This window comes from Eumetopias jubatus, unplaced genomic scaffold, assembly GCF_037043125.1.
Source record: "Eumetopias jubatus isolate StellerSeaLion01/CBP00866 unplaced genomic scaffold, mEumJub1_p1.0 scaffold_7, whole genome shotgun sequence".
In the NCBI taxonomy this organism is placed as follows: Eukaryota; Metazoa; Chordata; class Mammalia; order Carnivora; family Otariidae; genus Eumetopias; species Eumetopias jubatus.
In genome coordinates, this window is record NW_028274813.1 from 91,395,959 (window position 1) to 91,420,284 (window position 24,326).

General features: G+C 37.9%; 1 protein-coding gene across 5 annotated transcripts in view; it reads right to left on the reverse strand.

The window, feature by feature from the left end:
• Positions 1-24,326, reverse strand: part of ATP8B4 (ATPase phospholipid transporting 8B4 (putative)) — a 301,636-nt gene that overhangs the window by 236,138 nt on the left and 41,172 nt on the right. The window lies entirely within an intron of this gene.

Consider the following 24,326-nt stretch of genomic DNA (forward strand, 5'->3'; position numbering starts at 1 on the left):
AGTACATATTGGTTTCTATGCCTCAGACCCCTGAATCCACAGGGCAATTAAAATCTGCTGGAGCCAAGACAAAGTGATTTATTCCAGAAATATTTATTGAGCTCCTTTGAGCAAGGCTCTACTGTAGACAGTGAAGGAAAAACAAACAAGACAGCAATAGCTCTCGAAGGGTGAACATGCCCACAAATACCTGCACAGCTAGAAAGCAGAGAGGCGTAGAAGCCATGGAAACCAGAGACAAAGAAAGGTCCAGATGGGTGGTGAAAGGCATCACCACCTGTCTCAAGCAGGTCTGAAGGGAATCCATGCAGCTAGACACACACTGGGGAGTATGGTAGGTTGTTTTGCCAAGCACCTTATCCCAGTCACTTACTGAAAAGAAAAGGAATTTGGTAGAGGTGGTCTGCCACCTAAGATAAAATATCTTTCAAGAGGACCTCTCCAGGTGCCCCTCCACTGTCCCTTCTAGCAAAATAGTGGATCACATGTGAAAAGACCAAAAGAAAAATTAGGAATCTCACTTTACTTATTAGTGAAGCATTCGAATAACATATATTTTAAGAGAGATACAAAGAAGCCGGAAGTTCAGGCAAAAAAGAAATCTGCCCACTTCTCACACTCCCCTCTTGCCCCACCCATCCACACTCTGGTCCAAGTCACCCCTCCTCTCTCCTCCAGCTACTGCAATAGCCTCCCCCGGGGCTCTCCCAGCTTCCACCCCTGCCCCTATAATCTATTTTCAATAGAGCAACCAGAGTGATCCTTTTATAATTTTGTTTCCTATTGCTGCTCTAGCAAATTACCCCAAACTCAGTTGCTTAAAACAACACAGATGTGTCATCTTACTATTCTGGAAGTCAGAAGCCTGAAAACGGAGCTCACAGGGCTAAAGTCACAGTGTTTTATCAGGACTGAGTTCCTTCTAAAAGCTGTAGGGGAGAATCTGTTCCTAGCCTTTTCCAGCTTCTAGAAACTGCCCACATTCCTTGGCTCACAGCCACATCACTCTGACCTCCACTTTCATTGTCACATCACCTTCTCTGACTCTCCTGCCTCCCTCTTATGAGAACATGGTTCTATCATGTAAGATAACATATTGACAGGTTCCAAGGACTAAAACGTGGACATCTTTGGGGGAAGGGGCATTAATATGTCTACCACAAGAATCATCTCTTTCCTCTGCTCAAAACGTCCAATGCTGCTCCATCTCAAGAGAAAAGCAAGTTCAGGGCCCCGCTTGATCTTCACACACCTACCCCATTATAACCACCAGAAGCCCACTTATGGTGAAGCTGATGAAGCTTAAGCTTCAAGTCACCTCACCTGCACTTTCATTCCAAGACCCTGGGAGTAGTGCTTAAAATGTGTTAGCCCAGGAAATCTTACTGTTTCCAACAACATGGACAGGCCTTGACGGCATCGTGTTAAGTAAAATAACTCAGACTGAGAACGACAAATACTATCTGACCCCACTTATATGTAAAACATCAACAAAACCATAGAAAAAGAGATCAGACTAGTTGTGGTCATGAGGCAGGGCAAGGAGAGGGAGGCACAAACTTCCCGTTTTAAGGTAAGTAAGTACTAGGGATATAATGTACAACATGATGACTGTAGCTAACACTGCTGTATGATACACAGGAAAGGTGTTAAGAGAGTAGATTTTTTTTTAAATAAAGACTTTATTTATTTGACAGACAGAGCACAGGAGAGGGAGAAGCAGGCTCCCTGCTGAGCAGGGCAATCCCAGGACCCTGACATCATGACCTGAGCTGAAGGCAGACGCTTAACCAACTGAGCCACCCAGGTGTCCCAAGAAGAGTAGATCTTAAGAGTGCTCATCACAAGAAAATTTTTCTCCCTTTATTCTTTCTTTCTTTTTATTGTATCTACACAAGAAGATGGATGTTAGCTGAGCCTATTGTGGTAATCATTTCACAATATATGTAAACCAAACCATCATGCTATAAGCCTTAAACTTACACAGTGATACATGTCAACTATTCCCAATAAAACTGGGAAAAAAAATTTTTTTGAAAGTGTTTGTATTGTTTCCGATTTTGATTTGCAAAAGTAAAATATTTTAGTCATGAAGGCTAAGATCATTGTCTCTTCCACTCTAATTTCCCCCATTACACTTTGCCTCATGTCATATAGCACCGGGATCCAGATAAGAGGCTGTCAACTTGGAAATACATTGACTTTGTGTTTACTGGAGTATATGTGATTCCTGTAATTTCTGTATAGAGCTAAATCACTGGTAGTCTCCCCAAGGCTAGGAATGGTTCTCAGGAATACTACTTCAGTGGGCACTCGCCCAGTGTTATAACACGAAGATGCAGGGCCCAAGGTCATACAGCAACATGACCATGTGCTATAGACCTAGCACCAGAATTACATGGATCATGGAGGACACGGGATTGCAATACAGACCCAGAAGTTAGCCTGTGCAGAATTCTTCCAGTCATCACACATGTAAAATTGTATGTGAAAGATTTCATCAACTCTTAGTTAAAACAGAATTTATCTCCTATTGGGAATTACCAAGTATTGAGTATTTTCCATACTATATATAATAAGCATACCATATATTCTTTTTTCATGGGATTGCATAAAATAAAATTTCTTAGAATTTCTGTGCTTATAGAGCATAAACCCATTTGTAGCTGTACTATGTACATTTGTAACAGCTCAGATATGAAGGAAACTTGATAGAGGTTTTCCCAAGGTTAACAATCATAAATTTTTACATGATATTCTGAAGTCATGAAGCTGAAAAACTATTCTAAACTATCATAACTTTAAGTATACTAGAGGAAAAATTGGATTATCTTTCTAGTATTTCTATAGAAAATTATGTAGAATAATGGTCATATAAGAAGCAAAAAAAATAGTGGGACAAAAATATAGGAAGAAAAGTACTATAAAGGTATGACAGGCAGTAAATTAATGAAGATCTTTGGGGGGTTTTTTTCTGGATTTTGTGATGTGTGTAGTATTTTCAGGTTTTCAAAATTGTAATTTATAGGAATTTATTTTCTTACTCTAAATATTCCCTATTACACCTAATTTTGTATTTTGTCTTAGTTTAGGACTCAAAAAAACTGGATCTAGCCCTGACAACCCTCCCCCCTTGTTCATTCAACTCCAGCCAAAGACAGTCTCTTTGTTAATCCCATGAACACAACCAGGCACACACCCATCTCAAAGCCTTTGTCACTTGGTATTCCCTCTGCCTAGGATGCTTCTTCCAGAGATCTACATGGCTCCTCTCTCACTTCCTTCAAATCTTTGCTCAAATATATCTTTCTTAATTCAGCCTTCCCGGATTACCCTTTTCAAAACTGCAGCCCCATACCTGCCTCTTAGTGCACATCATTCTCATAAAATTGCAGCCCCTCAGATGTATAGAATAATTTACTTATTCATTGATTTTGTTTACTGGCTTTCTTCTCCCCCTACAAAAATGTAAACTCCATACAGGTTTAAGTTTTTTTACTTTTTAGAATCTGTTTTGCTCACAGCTGTATCTGAAACCTCTGGAACAATGTCTGGCACATAACAGAAGTTCAGTAAATACTTGTGAAATGGTTAGATGGATGGATGGGTAAACAAGTAAGTAAGTGAATGAACTACTAAAGTTCTGATTATCATAAGACAACCAACACTACCATAGTCAAATAAGATCACTCCAGCTAAAATCATTGAAACGTGATGTTTTATAATTAGCTTATAGACCTTACAGAAGGTAAATTTACAATTCACAGTAGACAATTTCTGAGTTATTAACGGTATTTTCTTTACAGAAAAAGAAAATACCATTTGGGGATTACCTCATAAGCTTTACGATTTTATTTCACCATTAAAAGAGTCTAGATTTCAAAGTTAAGCCCAGAGATAAAAATTATTATTTCCTTTAAATGAGGAAGTTCTGTTTGAAAAAATAGCAAGCAACATTACATGAGCACAAGGTCCACCAGGGGACTCTAATTCAGATATTACTTACTAAAACTACTCAAAATAATAACAATCACAGCTACGATTAAGGGCTTGACATATGCCAGATACTGGCTCAAATACTGAATTAAATAAGTGTTCTAAGGTTTGGGTCTATGGAAGACATATAAAAGCATTTTTTAAAATAAATAAAATAACTCTAGGGATAAAATTAAGGATTTTTCTTTTACAAAACCAAAGTATGACAATATTATACATTTGGAAATGCTAAATAAAGAAATGGAGAACTGGAACAAATGCATTTACAAATATGTTCTAAGTCCAATAAGTATATATGGCATACAATGTTATTCTAAGTATAATTTTATTATTCACTATAATGAGGTAGTTCAAAAATAGACTTATTTTTGTGTATGTCATGGCTAATACTTAAACCTACCAGAGAATACTGATTAATATATTCATTAACCATTATTTTCTTACTCAATTCACTATTCATTTCTTTATTCCTTATTCAAAGATTCTCCTGATATATTTAAATACTCTTATAACTACTATAGAATAGTAATATTTAATGTATTCTTCTGGTAAACTTATAAAGCATTATTAAAAATGTGTTTTTAAGCTTCCAACTATAATGGTGTAACTTGTGTCAGGATCAATCCATCTGCTGAGAACTATAAGAGCTAGATGAAATATACAAAATGTTTGAAAATTCATAGAACAAAATCAGACAGAACTTGAAGGGCCAAGAACCAACAGAGAAGAAAAAGGTATTGAGGTAAACCTGATATTCTGTACATTTCCCCTTAAGGCATTTGCTAATTCCTCAGCTTCCCAGAAGACAATAATTAGAGTTCAGAACCTAGCAGGGAAGAGGAGCCTTGGTAACACTCTAGATTTCCAGTTGACTTCTAAAGGACTGTATTCTAGGAGTAAGAACTAAAAAATTAGACTAGGCCATATAAATACTGAAACCCAGCCTCATAGTATCTCAGTCCCTGACTGGATCAAGATAATCCGTTCCTTCTCTAACTGCTTGTGACAAGAAAAGTAAATTCTCCTCAATGAAGATAACATTATCCAGATCCCCTACAATTTTTTCATATTCAAGGTCTAGGTTTTTTCATATGCAGTTTGTTTAATAATAAATTATCAAGTATGGCAGGAGACAACATCAAACTATTGAAAAACAAGAGAAAAAAAGAAAATAGAAATTGACCTACAAATTATCTAGATATTGGAACTATCAGACACGGACTTTAAAATAATTGTGATTAACATGTACAGTAGAATGGATGACAGAATCAATAATTTCACTAGAAAACCAAATTACACATAAAAGAAACAAAGTATAGAATTTAAAAATATAATAATGTAATTAAGCATTCAACATATGAGTTTAACAGCACATTAGACAATGCAGAAGGGAATAGCTGTAAACTAGTGATTAGAAAATATGAAAAACTGAACACGGAGGGAAGAAAAAAGTTGAAAATTATCAGAAAAAAAGCATAAGTACATTAGAGACATGGTAAAAGGTCTATCATACATATAAATGGAGTCCACAAGAGAGAACTGAGAGAATAAGGAGTAGTAACAATATTTGAGGATATTCTGACTGAGAATTTTCCAAAATTCCAAAAGAAATCAAGCTGAAAAACTCAGAATCTCTATAAATTCCAAGCTAGATAAGTACAAAAAAAAACATACCTATGCCCAGAATAATAAAAATGCTGAAAAACAAAAAGAAAGTTTTTGAAACAGCCAGAAGACATATCACTTCAACAAAAGAATAACAAGAATGTCAGCTTACTTTTTAAAAGAGAGAGTGGAGGCCTGAATGTGATGGAATGGTACCTTTTTAAAGTGCCAGAAGAAAAGACTACCAACCTCGAGTTCTATGCTCCATAAAAATATTTATCCAAATATAAATGCAAAATAAGGATTTTTCCCCTAATAAAAAGTGACTGAATTCACTACCATTAGTTCCACATTTTTTTTTAAAAAAATGAAGCCTTTAGGCAGAAGGAAAATTATTCCAGATAGAATCACAGAAATGCAGAAAAATGAAAAAAAAACTGAAATGTTGTAGGTAAATCTATACAAATAATGAAAATGTTGACAATAACACATGTTATTTGTTACTGCTGTCTTATTAGTATTAAAATATACCAAGAATTAAGTACATGATAACAGTGGCACAGACAGTAGTAAAGGAGAGTTTAAAATGCTCTAAAGTCTTATGTGGCTCACCAAGTAGTAAAAGTACTAAAGTAATTAAATAGGTATGTTTTAATCTTAAAAATAACCACAAAAAGAATATTAAAGGAATAAGTAAAAGCTAATAGATGCTTAGAAATGGAATAGAAATATTGCTTATACAAAGGAAGGCAAAAGAAAAAGAAATGTAGAATAACAACTAGTAAGACAATTGATTTAGTCATAAATATATCAGTAATTATCTTAACCATAAATGAACTAAATACTTCATTTAAAAGCCAAAGTTTGTCACACTATATTTTTTAAAACCACAATATCCCACATCTTAAATTTAAACACATTAAAGGGTTGAAGGTAAAAGGTAGAAAAAATATATAACATATAAACATTAATAAAAAGAAATCTGGTAACACTAATCTCAGATAAAGTAGACTTCAATACATAACAATTCCTAGAGATAAATAGAGCCATAATAATAGATTATTCTTCCAGAAATATATAATTCTAAGTTTGTATACATCTAATAATGTAACCTAAAAATAAAGCAAAAACTGACAGAACTAAAGGAGAAATAGACAAATTTAAGAATATCTTGATAAACTAAAATATGGCTGTGATGTAATTTTAATGTGTCAACTTGACTGGGCCATGAGGTGTCTGGATATTTGGTCAAACGATATTCCCCATGTGTCTGTGAGAGGGCTAATATGAAAAAGACCTTTAAACATTTGATAATCTTTAATGTAGGTGGCAGAATAAATATTCTGTTGTTCCAAACTACAGAACAGAAAGTAAACTTAAGGATGTGAAATTCTAGTTAATATGTAGGAGAATTTACTGTCCAGAGGATGATCTATCTCCTAAATTACATGCTTGAACATGTTAGAGTAAATATTCAAGGAAATATTCAGCAACAATATAGGAATAGATTGTTGAGTTGGAAGAAATTCTGAACAAGATGGTTTTGAAGACCCTCCTAATTTCCAGGTTTTATCATTCTATATAACCTAAAGCTATATTAATATAATTATTAGATTAAAGAGAGTAGCAATTGGGAATAAGGTATAACATTTAGGAAAGATGTCACAATGGACACCATAGATTTAAAAGTTATCTCCACAGGGTGCCTGGGTGGCTCAGATGGTTAAGCCCCTGCCTTCGGCTCAGGTCATGATCCCAGGGTCCTGGGATCAAGTCCCGCATCGGGCTCCCTGCTCCTTGGGAGCCTGCTTCTCCCTCTGCTTCTCTCTCTCTCTCTCCATCTCTCATGAATAAATAAATAAATAATAAAAAAATAAAAAAATAAAAGTTATCTCCACAGAGATACGTAGAAGCCAAGATAGAAGAGGAGCCCTCTGAGGAACACATTACACAGACAAAAGAGTACAGAAGACTGAACCAGGGGAAATTCCACCACTGAGGTCCAGTGAAGGAGACAGGGTCATAGCAGTTTGAGAAGAATTTCCACAAGAGTCATGAAGACCAAGAAAAAAGAGCGTTCAAGAAGAGAATATACACCCCACCCCCAAATCCACAAAGAGGTGATAAAGGATGATGCTGAGGAACAGCCCCTTTAGAGAGTCTCCAGTGACTGGTGGTTTTTTAATAGCAGCCCAACCTAGCCTATATCCTGAGTAATAAAACACCAGATTGCTCAAACCCTATGTAATACCTCAATTAGAGCAGCACACAATTTTTGGAAGTGTATGAGAGCCAGAAGACATCTCTTTTCTACACTTTCTATTTATGACTGTGCACAATGACTATGGTGGCAAATTTTTAAGTATACAGTGTACTCTCTGTGGAGAAAAAGACTTCTATCTAAGCACAACATAAAAATCTAGAACATAAGTAGGACTAAGAATACCAATGTTGCCTCTTCCTTCCCTTCCAGTTAAAAAGCTGATGAACCAACGATTGGATAACTTACGCCCTACAATACTTAGGATGAGCAACAAAGATATAGTGCCTGGAATAATTTCTATCATCTTTTGGCATAGAATTTTAGTAAAGTGAAATGGAAGGGATTGGGCATTTCTCCCTCATTTCTACTGGTACCAAGTAAAATTTCCCATGTCCTATTCCCTCTAGACACCAGAAAGTTATGTAAATGTGCAGGAGAACTCATTAGAAAATACTAACCCCAGGGGCACCTGGGTGGCTCAGTTGGTTAAGTGTCTGCCTTCGGCTCAGGTCATGATCCCAAGCTCCTGGGATCAAGCCCCGCATCGGGCTCCCTGTTCAGCAGGGAGTCTGCTTCTCCCTCACCCCTGGCCCTGCTCATGATCTCTCTTACTATCTCTCTCTCTCTCAAATAAATAAATCTTTAAAAAAGAAAGAAAGAAAGAAAAGGGAGGCAGAGCAAGATGGTGGAGGAGTAGGAGACCTGGATTTCGTCTGGTCTCAGGAATTCAGCTGAATAGGGATCAAACCATTCAGAACACATAAGAACTCAACAGGAGACCAAAGAAGAGAGTAGCAACAACTCTCTGAACAGAGAAGCGACCACTTCCTGGAAGGTAGGACATGCGGAGAAGTGAATCCGAGGCGATATTCGGGAGGATAGACGGCGGGGGAGGGGGCCTCCATCAGCCCCTTCTGGCAAGTGATAGAGCCGCGGAGCACAAAATTGGAACTTTTAGAAGTCGGCTCCGCTGAGGGACGTCGCTCCAGTGGCTAAGCAGGGGTGGAACCCTCGCGGGACAGTGTAGTCTCAGGACCCTCGGGGTCACAGAAAGACCAGGGGTGCCTGAGGGCAGCAGAGCTCCCAGGCAACGGAGCGGGGAAGCCGGCTGCAGAGACAGAGCCGAGGCACGGGCTCTCAGCTCAGGGTTGCCATAAACTGTGATCTGCAGCCCAGTCGGGCCACTGCTCCTCCAGCAGGGACCCAACAAGCGGCAGATCCAGGAAGACTCCCCTTCCTCCCCCGGGAAGAGCGGCGCGGGAGCGCACCGCAGGGATCCGCTGGGTTTGGAGACTCCACACAGGGTCGAGTGCCAGAGAAAGAAACTCTGGGTCACAGGCCGGGTGAGCACAGAGTGCGGCTGGAGACCGGGGACACGGGAGTGAATGCTTTTCTCTGGGGGCGCACTGAGGAGCGGGGCCCCGAGTTCTCAGCTCCTCCAAGTGGAGATTGGGAGGCCACCATTTTCGTCCTGGTCCTCCAAAGCTATACCAGAGCTTGCAGAGAACAAAAGCTCCTGAGAGCAAACCCGAGCAGCTTGCTTAGCCCAGACAGACAAGGGCAGGGCAATTCCGCCTCCGGCAAAGACATTTGGGAACCATGGCAACAGGCCCCTCCCCCAGAAGATCAGCACAAACAGCCAGCAAGCCAAGACCAAGTTTACCGATCAAGGAGAACGGGAGAACTCCAGCGCTAGGGGAATACTGCACATAGAATTCATGGCTTTTTTTACCATGATTCATTAGTTTTTCAAAGTTAATTTTTTTAACTGTTTTTTTAATTTTTCTTTTTCCCTTTTTCAACCAACATCTTATCAATCCCTTTTTTTTAAAAATATTTTTTATTTTTCATTTTTAGAGTCATTTTTATCCCTTCATAGTAGTTACCTTTATTTTTGGCATATATATATATATATATATATATATATATATGTTGTTTTCTCTAAAATTTTGAGATACAGTTTCTTCTAAGAGATCAAAATATACCCTAAATCACTAGTGTATGGCTTTGTTCTAGTCTCCTGCCTAATCACATTCTCTCCCTTTTTTTTTTAAATCTTCTTCTTTCTTTTTTTAAACAACTTCCTATCTTATCAATTCCTCTTAATAATCTTTTATAATTTTCATCTTTACAGTCATCTTCCATCCCTTCATTGTATCAAACCTTATTTTGTACATATATAAGTCTTTCTTCCTTTAAAATTTTAGGAGGCACTTTTTTCTAACAGACCAAAATATGCCCAAAATTTAGTGTGTGGCACTGATCTCTGCACTAGCCTGATCATATTTGATCATATTCTGGTTTTTTTGTATTGTTCTGTTTTTGTTTTTATCTTTTTCCTTTTGTTTTTTTTTTTTTTTTCCTCTCTCTCTCTTTTCTCTTTCTTTCCCTTTCTCTTCCCCTGGTTTCAGGTCTTTTCTGATTTGTATACAGTATATTTCTGGGGACGTTGTTAACCTGTTAGCATTTTGTTCTCTCATTCATCTATTCTCCTCTGGACAAAATGACAAGATGAAAAAAATCACCTCAGCAAAAAGAACAAGAGTTAGTACGGTCAGCCAGGGACCTACTCAATACGGACATTAGTGCGATGTCGGACCTAGAGTTCAGATTCATGACTTTAAAGATACTAGCTGGGCTTGAAAAAAGCATGGAAGATATTAGAGAAACGCTTTCTGGAGAAATAAAAGAACTAAAATCTAACCAAGTCAGAATCAAAAAGGCTATTAATGAGGTGCAATCAAAAATGGGGGCACTAACTGCTAGGATAAATGAGGCAGAAGAGAGAATCAGCGATATAGAAGACCAAATTATGGAAAATAAAGAGGCTGAGAAAAACAGAGAGAAACAACTACTGGATCACGAGGGCAGAATTCGAGAGAGAAGCGATATGATAAGATGAAACAACATTAGAATAATTGGAATCCCAGAAGAAGAAGAAAGAGAGAGAGGGGCAGAAGGTATATGGGAGCAAATAATAGCAGAGAACTTCCCTAATGTGGGGAAGGAAACAGGCATCAAAATCCAGGAGGCACAGAGAACCCCTCTCAAAATCATAAAAATAGGTCAACACCCCGATATCTAATAGTAAAACTTATGAGTCTCAGAGACAAAGAGAAAATCCCGAAAGCAGCTCGGGAGAAGAGATATGTAACCTACAATGGTAAAAATATTAGATTGGCAACAGACCTATCCAAGAGACCTGGCAGGCCAGAAAGGACTGGAATGATATCCTCAGAGCACTATACGAGAAAAATATGCAGCCAAAAATACCATATCCAGCCAAAAATACCATATCCAGCTAGGCTCTCATTGAAAATTGAAGGAGAGATAAAAAGCTTCCAGGACAAACAAAAACTAAAGGAATTTGCAAACACAAAACAAGCCCTCCAAGAAATATTGAAAGGGGTCCTCTAAGCAAAGAGAGAGCCTAAAAGCAGCATAGATCAGAAAGGAACACAGACAATATACAGTCACAGTCACCTTACAGGCAATACAATGGCACTAAATTCATACCTTTCAATAGTTACCCTGAATGTAAATGGGCTCAATGCCCCAATCAAAAGACACAGGCTATCAGATTGGATTGAAAAACAAGACCCATCGATATGCTGTCTGCAAGAGACTCATTTTAGACCCAAAGACACCCCCAGAATGAAAGTGAGGGGGTGGAAAACCATTTACCATGCTAATGGACACCAAAAGAAAGCTGGCGTGGCAATTCTTATATCAAATTAGATTTTAAAACAAAGACTATAATAAGAGATGAGGAAGGACACTATATCCTACTTAAAGGGTCTATCCAACAAGAAGATCTAACAATTGTAAATATCTATGCCCCTCACATGGGAGCAGCCAATTATATAAGGCAATTAATAACAAAAGCAAAGAAACACATTGACAACAATACAATAATAGTGGGGGACTTTAACACCCCCCTGACTGAAATGGACAGATCATCTAAGCAAAAGATCAACAAAGAAATAAAGACTTTAAATGACACACTGGACCAAATGGACTTCATTTCACAGACATATACAGAATGTTCCATCCCAAAGCAACGGAATACACATTCTTCTCTAGTGCCCATGGAACATTCTCCAGAATTGATCACATCCTAGGTCACAAATCAGGTCTCAACCAATACCAAAAGACTGGGATCATTCCCTGCATATTTTCAGACCACAATGCTTTGAAACTAGAATTCAATCACAAGAGGAAAGTCGGAAAGAACTCAAATACATGGAGGCTAAAGAGCATCCTACTGAAGAATGAATGGGTCAACCAGGATATTAAAGAAGAATTAAAAAAATTCATGGAAACCAATGAAAATGAAAACACAACTGTTCAAAATCTTTGGGATACAGCAAAGACAGTCCTGAGAGGAAAGTATATAGCAATACAAGCCTTTCTCAAGAAACAAGAAAGGTCTCAAATACACAACCTAACCCTACACCTAAAGGAGCTGGAGAAAGAACAGCAAATAAAGCCTAAACCCAGCAGGAGAAGAGAAATCATAAAGATCAGAGCAGAAATCAATGAACTAGAAACCAAAAGAACAGTAGAACAGATCAACGAAACTAGGAGCTGGTTCTTTGAAAGAATTAACAAGATGGATAAACCCCTGACCAGACTGATCAAAAAGAAAAGAGAAATGACCCAAATCAACAAAATCACAAATGAAAGAGGACAGATCACAACCAACACCAAAGAAATACAATTATAAGAACATATTATGAGCAACTCTATGCCAGCAAATTAGATAACCTGGAAGAAATGGGTGCATTCCTAGAGATGTATCCACTACCAAAATTGAACCAGGAAGAAATAGAAAACCTGAACAGACCTATAACCACTAAGGAAATTGAAGCAGTCATCAAAAATCTCCCAACAAACAAAAGCCCAGGGCCAGATGGCTTCCCAGGGGAATGCTACCAAACATTTCAAGAAGAATTAATACCTATTCTCCTGAACCTGTTCCAAAAAACAGAAATGGAAGGAAAACTTCCAAACTCATTTTATGAGGCCACCATTACCTTGATCCCCAAACCAGACAAAGACCCCATCAAAAAGGAGAATTACAGACCAATATCCTTGATGAACATGGATGCAAAAATTCTCACCAAAATACTAGCCAATAGGATCCAACAGTACATTAAAAGGATTATTCACCATGACCAAGTGGGATTTATCCCTGGGCTGCAAGGCTGGGTCAACATCTGCAAATCAATCAACGTGATACAATACATTAACAAAAGAAAGAACAAGAGTCATATGATTCTCTCAATAGATGCAGAAAAAAGCATTTGACAAAGTACAGCATCCTTTCTTGATCAAAACTCTTCAGAGTATAGAGGTGGAGGGTACATATCTCAATATCATAAAACCTACAGCAAATATCATTCTCAATGGGGAAAAGCTGAGAGCTTTTCCCCTAAGGTCAGGAACGCGGCAGGGCTGTCCACTATCACCACTGCTATTCAACATAGTAATAGAAGTCCTAGCCACAGCAATCAGACAACAAAAAGAAATCAAAGGCATCCAAATCAGCAAAGAGGAAGTCAAACTCCCACTCTTTGCAGATAATATGATACTGTATGTGGAAAACCCAAAAGACTCCCCCCCAAAACTGCTAGGACTCAGACAGGAATTCAGTAAAGTGGCAGGATATAAAATCAATGCACAGAAATCAGTGGCATTCCTATACACCAACAACAAGACAGAAGAGAGACAAATCAAGGAGTCGATCCCATTTACAATTGCACCCAAAACCATAAGATACCTAGGAATAAATTTAACCAAAGAGGCAAAGGATTTGTACTCAGAAAACTATAAAATACTCATAAAAGAAATTGAAGAAGACACAAAGAAATGGAAAAACGTTCCATGGTCACGGATTGGAAGAACAAACATTGTGAAGATGTCAATGCTACCTAGAGCAATCTACACATTCAATGCAATCCCCATCAAAATACCATCCACTTTTTTCCAAGAAATGGAACAAATCATCCTAAAATTTGTAGGGAACCAGAAGACACCCCGAATAGCCAGAGGAATATTGAAAAAGAAAAGCAAAGCTGGCGGCATCACAATTCCGGACTTCCAGCTCTATTACAAAGCTGTCATCATCAAGACAGTGTGGTACTGGCACAAAAACAGACACATCGATCAATGGAACAGAATAGAGAGTCCAGAAATGGACCCTCAACTCTATGGTCAACTCATCTTTGACAAAGCAGGAAAGAATGTCCAATGGAAAAAAGACAGTCTCTTCAACAAATGGTGTTGGGAAAATTGGACAGCCACACGCAGAAGAATGAAACTGGACCATTTCCTTACACCACACACAAAAATAGTCTCCAAATGGTTGAAAGACCTAAACGTGAGACAGGAGTCCATCAAAATCCTAAAGGAGAACACAGGTAGCAACCTCTTCGACCTCAGCCACAGCAACTTCTTCCTAGAAACATCACCAAAGGCAAGGGAAGCAAGGGCAAAAATGAACTATTGGGATTTCATCAAGATAAAAAGTTTTTGCACAGCAAAAGAAACAGTCCACAAAACCAAAAGACAACCGACAGAATGGGAGAAAATATTTGCGAATGACATATCAGATAAAGGGCTAGTATCCAAAATCTATAAAGAACTTAACAAACTCAACACCCAAAGAACAAATAATCCAATCAAGAAATGGGCAGAAGACATGAACAGACATTTTTCCAAAGAAGACATCCAAATGGCCAACAGACACATGAAAAAGTGCTCAACATCGCTCAGCATCAGGGAAATCCAAATCAAAACCTCGATGAGATACCACCTCACACCAGTCAGAATGGCTAAAATTAACAAGTCAGGAAACAACAGATGTTGGCAGGGATGTGGAGAAAGGGGAACCCTCCTACACTGTTGCTGGGAATACAAGCTGGTGCAACCCCTTGGAAAACAGTATGGAGGTTCCTCAAACAGTTGAAAATAGAGTTACCATATGACCCAGCAATTGCACTACTGGGTATTTACCCCAAAGATACAAATGTAGGAATCCGAAGGGGTACGTGCACCCCAATGTTTATAGCAGCAATGTCCACAAGAGCCAAACTGTGGAAAGAGCCAAGATGTCCATTGACAGATGAATGGATAAAGAAGATGTGGTATATATACACAATGGAATATTATGCAGCCATCAAAAGGAATGAGATCTTGCCATTTGCAACGACGTGGATGGAACTGGAGGGTGTTATGCTGAGAGAAATAAGTCAATCAGAGAAATACATGTATCATACGACCTCACTGATATGAGGAATTCTTAATCTCAGGAAACAAACTGAGTGTTGCTGGAGTGGTGGGGGGTGGGAGGGATGGGGTGGCTGGGTGATAGACATTGGGGAGGGTATGTGCTATGGTGAGTGCTGTGAATTGTGCAAGACTGTTGAATCACAGATCTGTACTTCTGAAACAAATAATGCAACATATGTTAAGAAAAAAGAAAAAGAGGAAGATAGCAGGAGGGGAAGAATGAAGGGGAGTAAGTCGGAGGGGGAGACGAACCATGAGAGACGATGGACTCTGAAAAACAAACTGAGGGTTCTAGAGGGGAGGGGGGTGGGGGCATGGGTTAGCCTGGTGATGGGTATTAAAGAGGGCACAGTCTGCGTGGAGCACTGGGTGTTATGCACAAACAATGAATCATGGAACACTACATCAAGAACTAATGATGTATCGTGATTAACATAACAGTAAAAAAATAAAAAAATAAAGAAAGAAAAATACTAACCCCAAAGTTGTAAGAGTTTTTGTAAAACTAGTACTGTCTTAGTATGTCACTGACTGGCCAGTACTGATTATCACTTCGTTCTAAGGGTCTCATTTTTGGTTAAACTAAGAAAATGGAGGATTTTGAAAAAATTGTATCCATTTTTTTTCAAACAAATTATTATATTAGAAACCAAGTTCAAACAAAAACTAATACCTTCACAAGTATAACTGCAAAAGTACTTAAAGAACTTCTGGATTTGTTGTTGTTCCATAAGGAATAAACGCAAGCAGAAATAACACTCTTTAAACACGTATATTAATACATATACATGTACTTTTATATGCATTGATATGGTGTCTATAAAGGTAGGTTCCATCTTACATATCTTTTTTCTCACCAATCCTCTACTGCAGGACCAACCCACTATCTGATAAGTAGTATAAGCTCACAGTGCCTGAGAAGCAGGAATATAAATTCCAACCAAAAAACTACCTCCTTTGTAAGCACAACAGCTGCATTGCCTAGGGCCCATAATACTTTGAAGGACACAAAAATGTTTAAATATTTATTTTAAAATTAGAAGAAAAAATGAACATAATAATGGATTCATAATCATAAACCCAACCTGGATTACATTTGTCTTTATACCCAAACAACTGTAAAACATACTTTTTAATATTTTTTGGAGGAAGGGGCCAACAGAATGCCAATGATAGACATAATGTGACATACTGCACACCCCATAAACATACCTAGGGCTTCCCTGTGGAGTGATGCACACTGGCTCCACAACCTCCACATTTTGGAACCAAGAACAGCTTCAGCCAGTTTAAAGAAAACCTCTAATATCTACTTCTTTTCCTTCCCATGTTACCAAACTACATGAAATCTCAATTAAGAATTTTACACAAGAATAATGGTCTTCATACGCCTTAAAATAATTTGTCTTGGGCCTCCCATATGAGCTACATAGAAAGGGTGAACTACCAAGAACAGAGAACTTTGGAGAAGATGGTGCAGGAGGAGAACCATAAGCTCACCTCGTCCCCAGGGATACAAACCAGATAACACCCACCTAAGTGTAAATAACCCAGAAATCACCAAAAGTCTGGCAGAACAGACTCTCCACAGCTAAACGTAGAGAAGAGGACACATCAAAGAGGATAGGAAGGGCAGGGATGTGGTCAGAACCTCAAAAGACCTATGGGACTGTTATGGAAGGGGAGGGACAACATGGGTGCAGGGATTGGAAAGAAACAGACCCTCACAACAGGCACTCTGGGCCCAGAGAATTCCCATAACATTTGGCTTTGAAAACCAGAGGGGCATAATTTCTCAAGTTCTTACAATCAGCAGGGCTTAACACCTGGAACTTTAAAAATCCACCTGTTCCACTCTGGGAAAGCCTGGAGGGAGGGCAATAGGGAACTGAGTCCCTACCCTAAGAATAAAATAAAATAAAAGAAACAGCACGATAAATATCCCCAAGGACATACAGTATAGAAGAAGCAGTTGGAAAAACACCTGGAGTTTACAGGAGGGTGACTTGTTTACTAATTTCAGAGAATGTAATGGAGAAGCAGTGGTCCTTGGGAGACTTCTCAAGAAACAGAGGAGCTGGTGGACACCATTTCCCTCCCTCTCCCCTCAGACTAGACACAGGGATCCCTACAGGAACCAGCACAGCACCAACACTTGCTATCTAGCTTGCTAACAGCTATGCCCTGCCACTGCATTCTCCAGGGGCATGTCCCGCCAGCAAGGCCTCACCACCGGCTTCCCTCTCAAACCACACCCAGGCACAAACTTTGCTAATACCAGTGCCCCACCCCCAGTGCTTCTGTGGATCCATCCCCTCCAATGCGCCGTTGGCCAGAACCCACCCAAAGTGGTGTCACAAACCTGGCAGTGTGCAAGCAGCCCCATTAGGGGCTGGCACCACTCCAGAGTAATTCCTGCCCTCAGGGAGAGGGGAAGAGAACCACATGCACCCTTTCAACTATGGCCCAGGAGTGGGCTGGGGACAGACATGTGGTCTGACTACAGGCCCAACCCACAAACTTTTTAAGGGGACAACACAGGGAAAGTGCCCTGCAGTTTGGTACTATTCCATTTCTGGCAAATGCCTAGTCAACCTAAGCCCAACGCAGCCCCAGACTGGCTCACTAACAATACAGAAACCAAACCCTACCCACAACAAGCAAAGAGGGCCATTGCAGATGACTGGACTGAAGGCAAATGTGGCTCAGCCACAACAGCATGGTGCACACAATACACATAGGAAATATCTCTGAAACACCAGGTGAGGAAGGGACATTGCACTGGAGAGCACTAAAGGACTTCTTCAAAATGCCACTACTTTCAAGAGCAGAAGATCTTGCTAACCTTCCTAACACATAGAAACAGACACAGAGAGTTACATAAAATGAGCAGACAGGGGAATATGCCTCAAATGAAACAGAGCAAAATCACAGCAAGAGACCTAAACAAAATGGAAATAAGTAATATGCTGGATAGAGAATTTAAGGTAATGGTGATAAAGATATTCCCTGGAACAGAGAAAAGAATGGAGGACTTCTATGAGACCCTCAACAAAAAGAAAAAGAACTTTAAAAAGAACCAATCAGAGATGAAGAACTCAATAACTAAAATTAAAAATATACTGGATGGAAAGGCTCAAACAAAATCAGAAATGAAAGAGGAGAAATAACAACCAACACCACAGAAATACAAAGGATTATAAGTGAATATTACAAATAATTACAGTCCAACATATTGCACAACTTAGAAGAAATGGATACACTCCTAGAAATGTGTACTCTCCCAAAACTGAAGCAGGAAGAAATAGAAAAGTTGAACAGAACAATTACCAACAAGGAAATTGAATCTATTATCAAAAAAAATCCCAACAAACAAAAGTCCAGGACCAGATGGCTTCACAGATGAATTCTACCAAACATTTCTTTTTTTTAAGATTTATTTATTTATTTGAGAGAGAATGCACAAGCATAGGAAGGGGCAGAGAGAGAGGGAGAGAAACAGACTCCTGCTGAGTGTGGAGCTTGATCCCACAACCCTGACACCATGACCCAAGCTGAAATCAAGAGTCGGACGCTCAACTAAGTCACCAAGGTGCTCCTACCAAACATTTAAAGTTAGTACCTATTATTCTCACACTATCCCATAAAATTGAAGAGGAAAGAAAGCTTCCAAATTCATTCTATGAGGACAGCATTACTCTGATACCAAAACCAGATAAAGACACTACAAAAAAGAGAGAGAGAGAGAGAGAGAGAGAACTACAGGCCAATATCTCTGATGAACACAGACGCAAAAATCCTCAACAAAATATAGCAAACCAAATCTAACAATACATTAAAAAAATCATTCACCATGATCAAGTGGGACTTATTCCCAGGATGCAAGGGTGATTCAATATTTGCAAATCAATCAACACAATACATCTCATCAATAAAGGAAATAAAAACCATATGATCATTTCAATAGATGCAGAAAAAGCATTTGACAAAGTACAACATCCACTCATGATAAAAACTTTCAAGTAGATTTAGAGGAAACATACGTCAACATAATAAAGTCCATCTATGAAAAAGCTACAGCTAACATCCATCCTTAATGGTGAAAAACTGAGAGCTTTTGCCCTAAGATCAGGAACAAGACAAGGATGTCCATTCTTACCACTTTTAATCAACATAATACTGCAAGTCTTAGCCACAGCAGTCAAACAACATAAAGAAATAAAAGTCATCCCAATTGGTAAGGAAGAACTGAAACTTTCACTATTTGCAGATGACACGATAGTATATGTAGAAAACCCTAAACACTCCACCAAAAAACTACTAGAGACGGAGCACTTGGGTGGCTTAGTAGGTTGAGCATCCAACTCTTGATTTCAACTTGGGTCATGGTCTTGGGGTTGTGGGATTGAGCTCTGATTCGGGCTCCACACTCAGTCAGTTAAGCGGCTGCCTTTGGCTCATGTCATGATCCCAGGGTCCTGGGATTGAGCCCCACATCTGGCTCCCTGCTCAGCAGGGAGTCTGCTTCTCCCTCTGCCCCCCTTCACCCATTCTCATGCTCACTCGCACTCTCTCTCTCTCAAATAAATAAAATCTTTTTTAAAAAAAAAAGCTATTAAAACTGATGAATGAATTCAGTAAAGTCACAGGATACAAAATCAATATACAGAAATCCATTACATTTCATTCCACTAATAATAAAGTAGCAGAAAGAGAAATTAACACTCCTGTTTATAAATGCACCAAAAATAATAAAATACCTAGGAATAAACTTAACCAAGAAGGTGAAAGACCTGTACTCTGAAAACTATAAAATGTTCATGACAAAAATTGTAGACAACACAAACAAATGAAAAGATATTCTATGTTCATGTATTGGAAGAACAAATATTGTTAAAATGTCCTACAAATTTAATGCAATCCCTATCAAAATGCCAAGAACATTTTCCACAGAACTAGAATAATCTTAAAATTTGTATTGAAAGACCCTGAGTATTGCATGAAGCACTAGGTGTTATATGCAAACAATGAATCATGGAACACTACATCAAAAACTAATGATGTACTGTACGGTGACTAACATAATAAAAAAAAATTATAAAAAAAAAAAAGACCCTGAGTAGCCAAAGCAATCTTGAAAAAGAAGGACAAAACTGGAGGTATCACAACCCCAGATTTCAAGATATACCACAAAGCTATAAAAATCAAAACAGTTTGGTACTGGCACAAAAAATAGACACATAGATCAATGGAACAGAATAGAAAACCCGGAAATAAACCCACAATTATATGGTCAATTAGTCTTTGACAAAGTAGGAAAGAATATGCAATGGGAAAAAGACAGTCTCTTCAACAAGTGGTGTTGGGAAAACTGGACAGCTACAGGCAAAAGAATGAAATTGGACCATTTTCTCACACCATACACAAAAATAACCTCAAAATGGACCAAAGACCTAATTGTAAGACCTGAAACCATAAAAATCCTAGAAGAGAGCACAGGGAGTAATTTCTTAGATATTAGCTGTAGTAATATTTTTCTAGCTATGTCTCCTGAGGCAAGGGAAATGAAAGCAAAAATAAACTACTGGGACTACATCAAAATAAAAGGCTTCTACAAACAAAACAATCAACAAAACTAAAAAGACAGCCTACTGAATGGAAGAAGATATTTGCAAATGAAATACCCAATAAAGGGTTAGTATCCAAAATATATAAAGAACTTCTACAACTCAATGCCAAAAAAACAAATAATCCAATTTTAAAATGGGCAGAAGACATGAACAGACAGTTCTCCAAGGGAAGACATACAGAGGGTCAACAGACACATGAAAAGATAATCATCACTCATCATCAGGGAAATTCAAATCAAAACCACAATGAACTGTCACCTTACACCCGTCATAATGGCTAAAAGCAAAAACACAAGAAACAACTATTGTTGGTGAGGATGTAGAGAAAAAGGAACCTTTGTGTAGGGTTGGTCGGAATGCAAACTGGTGCAGCCACTGAAGAAAACAATATGGAGGTTCTTCAAAAAATTAAAAAATAGAATTATCATATGATCCACTAATTCCACTACTGGGTATTTAACTGAAGAACACAAAAACACTAATTTGAAGGGGTACATGCACCCATTTAATGCAGCATTATTACATTGCTAAACTGTGGAAGCAGCACAGTGTCCTTTGGTAGATGACTAAAGAAGTGGTGTGTATATATATATATATATATATATATATATATATATATATATATATATATATAGTGTGTGTGTATGATACACACACACACACACACACACACAGACATAGAATATTATTCAGCCATAATAAAGAGTGAAATCCTGCCATTTGCACTGACACAGAGCCAGAAAGTATAACGCTAAGTAAAATAAATCAGAAAAAGACAAATACATGATGATTTCACTCATATGTGGAATTTAAGAAACAAAATTAAATGAACAAAGAAAAAAGGAGACAAACCAAAAACAGACTCTTAACTATAGAGAACAAACTGATGGTTACCAGAGGGCAGGGATGGGGGATGGGAGAAACAGATGAAGGAAATTAAGAGTACACTTATGAACATTGAGTAATGTATAGAATTGTTGAGTCACTATATTGTACACCTGAAACTAAAATAACACTGTATGTTAACTATACTGGAATTAAAATTTTTAAAAAACAAACAGAAAATAGACTAATAATGTTTGAAATATCTGAGTCAATTAGCTGGAATTTTTTACATCTTGAGGAATGTGAGACATATGAATATGGTGACAATAAATAATAAAGCATATATGAAAGAAAATTATTTCCCCACAACACCACGTTCGGCTTGTTATATTTTCATATATATATCATCTATGGCCCAAGCTTCCTGATGATGTTGTGGAAGTTTATATAAATGTAAGTACACTTTTGTTGCAGATATTCAATATCTCATTGAGGTAAAATATCATTTCTTCATGATTTTTCCCGACAACCCCAGGCTGACTGGAAGGTCTCCAGTCTGTGGTCCTCTGGCAAATATACCACTTGTAGTAATGTTTAGCAAACTATTTTTAAGTTATCGTTGCTACTGTAAACTTAACAACTGTGTGAGGACACATGCATTTTATTGAACTGTAAAAATCTACTTGAAGTCAAGAAAGGTTGGCACTTTCCTAGCATATCATAGGGGCTCAAAATGTTTGTGGACTGACTGCATAGCACATGAATAGGTTATAATAGCTCTCCAGTCTATGATGAAATCTGTAGGAACTGAGGTGACCCAAAGACGAATCATTCCCAATCATGATGATGCTAATGATGGTATCAGTTTTCTCTGAGAATCTGTGCCAAAGCAGATATAGATCCAGATATGTGGCCAAAACGTTTAGCCTCATTACACAGCAATGACTAGTGGGTCTGTAAAATAAAATTCTGTGTAAGGAAGATCAGAAAGTTGCATTCCTCATAAAAACATTGTCAATTAATTCATTGTCCATTAAAAATCAAATATTTTTATTTGATTTTTGTGCCAAATCTATTTAGCAGTTGGACTGGACTTTTCCAAAATTCTATATAATGAAAAACTGTTCTAAATTTAAAAGAAAATAAAGGGATTAAAAGCCAAACACAATATGTAAACATCTATTATAACTGTACCAAAAAAAAAAAAAAACCCAGCTCTGAGAGATAAGATGTTTTATGGACAGATGGAGAAACTGAAAAATGGAATCTATGTTATTTATCAATGTTTTATTTCTAGCGTGTAGTGACAATATTGTGGTAATATAGGAAACTATCCTTGTTCTTAGAAGATTCTTCCAGGGATGCAAAGACGATTCAATATCCACGAATCAACCAGTGCAAAACACCACATTAACAAAATGAAGGATAAAAATCATATGATTGTATCAACAAATGCAGAAAAAGCATTCAACAAAATTTAACATTCATTCATGATACAAACTTCAGCAAAGCAGGTATAGAGGGCACATATCTCAACATAATAAAGGCTATGTATAACAAACCCGCAGCTAACATCATCCTCAGTGGTAAAAAGCTGAAAGTTTCCTCTAAGATCAGGAGCAAGACAAGGATGTCCACTCTTGCCACTTTTATTTAACATAGTACTGGAAGTCCTAGCCGCAGCAAATAAGGACAAGAAATTAAAGCCACCCAAATTGGTAAAGAAGTAAAATTGTCACTATTTGCAAATGACAATGAACAACTGGGAATACATCAAACTAAAAGGCTTCTGCCCAGTGAAGAAAACCATCAACAAAATGAAAAGACAGGGTTGTCTGGGTGGCGCAGTCAATTAAGCATCTGACTCTTGGTTTTGGCTCAGGTCATGATTTCAGGGTCATGAGATCAAGCCCTGAATTGGCTCCACACTCAGTGTAGATTCTCCTAAAGTTTCTCTCTCCTTCTCCCTCTCCCCCTCCCCACTGCTCACTCTAAAATAAATTTTAAAACCTTAAAAAAAAAAAAAAGACAACCTACTGAATGGGAGAAGATATTTGTAAATGATTTATCTGGTAAGGGGTTAATGTAAAGAATTCATACAACTCAAGATTTTAAAAATCAGATTAAAAATGGGCAAAGGATCTGGAGACATTGTTCCAAAGAAGATATACAGATGGCCAAAAGACACATGACAAGATGCTCAATATCACTAAGCATCAGGGAAATGCAAATCAAAACCACAATGAGATATCACCTCACAACTGTCAGAAAAGAATCAAAAAGAAAAGAAATAAGAAGTGTTGGTGAAGATATGGAGAAAAGGGAACTCTCATGCACTGTTTGTGGGAAAGTAAATTGGTACAACCACTATGAAAAACAGTATAGAGGTTTCCCAAAAGATTAAAAATAAAAATATCACACAATCCAGCAATTCCACCTCTGGTTATTTATCCCCAGAAAACAAAAACCCTAATTCAAAAAGAAAGATGCATGCCTATGTTTCTTGCACTATTATTCATAATAGCCAAGGTGGAAGCAACCTAAGTGTCCCCCAGTATATGAATGGATAAAGATATTCTACACAAACACACACACACAGGAATACTATTCAGCCATTAGAAAGAATGAAATCTTGTCATTTGTGACAACATGAGTGGACCTAGAGGGTAATAAGTTTAGTGAAATAAGTCAGAGAAAGACAAATACCATATGAT